The sequence below is a fragment of a genome, unplaced genomic scaffold (assembly GCF_019419815.1).
Source record: "Pyrus x bretschneideri cultivar Hongxiangsu unplaced genomic scaffold, Pyrus_bretschneideri_v1 Contig5, whole genome shotgun sequence".
Taxonomy (NCBI): domain Eukaryota; kingdom Viridiplantae; phylum Streptophyta; class Magnoliopsida; order Rosales; family Rosaceae; genus Pyrus; species Pyrus x bretschneideri.
Window position 1 is genome coordinate 8457105 of NW_025999787.1, and position 3279 is coordinate 8460383.

Sequence of the window (3279 nt, forward strand, 5' to 3'; positions counted from 1 at the left end):
CACTCCAATTTCTTCAACTCCATCAATATCAGGCCTGCCAATTTTTGGAATTGGATATATTAGGAAGGCGTTAGAATGCTTGTAGTATTCAGCAATGTAGAAATCTTCAATATAGTTATAAGGATTCTCGTCATCCTTATAAACGCAGCCATTGCATGCTCACACAAAAACCCTTTGATTTGCTATTGATAACATGATGTCATGAATAGAAACGCTTTTCCAAATATTATCTAAAAAATGATATTTTTTAGGAATTAAAATGAAAGTTATCTATTAATTTAAAAATGGAAACAAATTGGTTAAGTAGTGATTGTGACTATGCTACTTCCATCACAATTGGTTAACATTGCATCAATTACTCATTAGGTTAATTTGTTAGAGAAGTTTGCACAACCCTTTTAATTAGGGTTTGAATCCATTTCCTCGTAGACAAGGAAACGACAAAATTATTTTTCATGTATTCATGTCTAAAAAGCTTAATTTCAAAATTCAGTGACAAAATTAGAGCCTCAAATAGAATAATTATGCAGAAACTTCATAATATATATTTATAAAAATATGATAATGCAGAAACTTAAAACAACACTCAACAACTAGGCATTGCCTTCATTTCTCCACAACATATTATATCCCAAAATGATTAATTAGACTTATTCTTGAAATATTTAAGACGCTGAGGATCTGTCTGATAGAAAACAATTCCTCCATGGTCACTGACATAGTTATCTTCATTGAGGCTGCTAAGATCTTGAGCAGGTGAAACGGAATTGGCCCTGATTGTTTGGGCTCACGATAATACTTCCCTAGAATCGGCTTAGCTGCCTTCGTCTGCAAAAGATGTAGGTATGCATGTAAACCAAATGTTACAGAACAACTGCAAAGACACAAAATCAATAAGCTAGTTCATCAAGTGATAGCTAGGGATCACTTACTGCTTCTTCCAGGTGATAATGTGGAATTTGAGAAAACAGATGGTGTATAACATGGGTACCAATATCATGATGTATCTTGTTAAACATTCCGTAATCACTGTAAACTACATTGCAAAAGATAAAGTTGGTACAGAGGAAGAGGAAGATGATAGAGAGAAAATCAGAGAGATTGTACTGATTGAATGAAGAAAATGTATACAAATGAACTTAATGAAATAATAGCTATACAATCCCTTATATAGCCATATATCCTAATTACAATAATACCCTTCTAACAATACTAACAAACTCCACTACTGAAATAGTGCCATGTGACATTTCTGTTATTACTAAACATTTCTGTTATTAATCACGATCAACGGTTGTAAGGCCTCCTTGCAAGTAACTCCATTCCTGCACCAAAAATAAAATAAAATAATGTCAGCATCTTAATAAACAATTGTTATGCACATAAACACGATGTAAAACACATCTACTGACAGTATAAACAGAATATTTTTACCTTGCCGCGATACCAAGGGAGCTTTGTCTCGTAACCATGGTGATGCAAGTATGTGACAATGTCCAACCACATCACAAAAATTTGTGAAAATATAGTGCATGATCAAATTACAGAAAACAAAGTCCTAATTCGATATTAAGGTATTATATTACCAACTAAACAAGACTTTTAGAATCAAACTCACCCAATAAGGAACAAAATATAACTTAAGCATTTGAATAGGGCCCTGCAAAATGGAGAAATGAAAAAGCAAAGCAGCCACTAGAACAACAGAAGCAGTTGAAGTTATAACATCTAATCGTTCATTTGGGGAGAATAGGCCACTGCTTGGATGAAAGTGAGATGACATCCTTCTTTACCAGGAGATCTATAAAACTGCATTAGCGGACAAAATAAGTAAAAGTTAAACAACTAATGATCAAGTAATAAAACCCTTAACAAAACTGTTTGACTAGCTAGACAGATTAGTCCCATAATTTAAATAACTCTCACCAGGTAAACAGGATAAGCGAGGAACGGAAAAGGAATTGTGAATCTCAACGTTTTTGTGCTATTATCCAAACTTTTGTAGAGGGACTCAGTCATCTAAAATAAATAATAACCAAGTTAAGAAATTGAAATATTGAATATCAACAGAAGTTGCATAGCAAGAGAACTAAAATACGTACAGGAACCCAACTCATCTTTCTCAACATTTCCATGGTTCTGATGGTGAGTTCAGTGGCTAATTCTCCTGCAACATTAAGAAGTAATGTTGATAAAGTACCGTAATTTAAGAAATCAAATTTATAAGACGCATTGTAAACATCACTAGCACGTCCATCTTCTGTTAGAAACATGATCATTTGCAACATAAACATATTATATAATATGTCAAACATGGTGACGTGATCAAAGAAATATATCGAAGACCCACCAGCCATGATAAGGTACAAGAATGGAAGAGGGCGAAATGTGTCCCACAAAACTATTCAGCAAGCAAGAGTCTGAGAAGCTTCCATGGCCACAGTCATGTCCGATAACAAACACAGCCTTGAGCAACCCAGTTACCCAGTAGATTGGCAAAACATACCAACTGTCTGAGTATTTGGCTATGGCTGCAGTACAAAACCGACCAAAAAATCCCGAACAACATAACTCAAAGACCTCTATGGATTCTTTACCCAGCAGTGTTGGGGATTGCATCTCTGATATCAGCAATCTTGAACGGTGGAGGGGCACTTGGGTCAAAATCAACTTGGTCTCCAGTTACAATAGTTTCCATTTTTCTGCAACCAACTAAGAATTTTTAGTAAAAAATTTAAAAGAAAATAAATTTACCCTAACTAAAACTATTTGATATTTAAACTATGTCCAAATTTAAAGTACAAGATATAAAGAAACTGAAGGAGAGCAACTTACAGTAGAGACCCTTTGAACCCTTCCGACTCTAGGTATTTCTGATTTAAGAAGTTGGCTATATTTATATGTGCTTAGGCTTATTCAGTTAGTTAAAGAGAAATGCTAATGAGACTCTGAAAGTGGGATTCTTCATGGACTCTCTGTTACCTCATGTATTTGGCATAATGTTTTATAATGTTAGCACGGAAAATATGCCAAAAACATAAGGTGGTGGAAGTCCGTGGAGAGTTTCACTTTTGAGAAAATCTCCTAGGCATTTCTCTTCATTTCCAATGGATGTGTCAAAATTTATTTTATTAATATATTAGGCTCATAGTTATATTAACTATTAATAAATAAATAAATAAATAAGAAAATTAATGAAAATGACTTGAAAACTTTGAGTTTTAATCAAAATGACAAAAAATTGATTTTAGTTCACATCTTATTAGTTGTCAATAAGGC

General features: G+C 33.7%; 1 pseudogene; it reads right to left on the minus strand.

Moving 5' to 3' along the window:
* Positions 1–221: 221 nt before the first annotated feature.
* Positions 222–2698, minus strand: LOC103938940 (annotated as a pseudogene).
* Between the last annotated feature and the right edge of the window lie 581 nt (positions 2699–3279).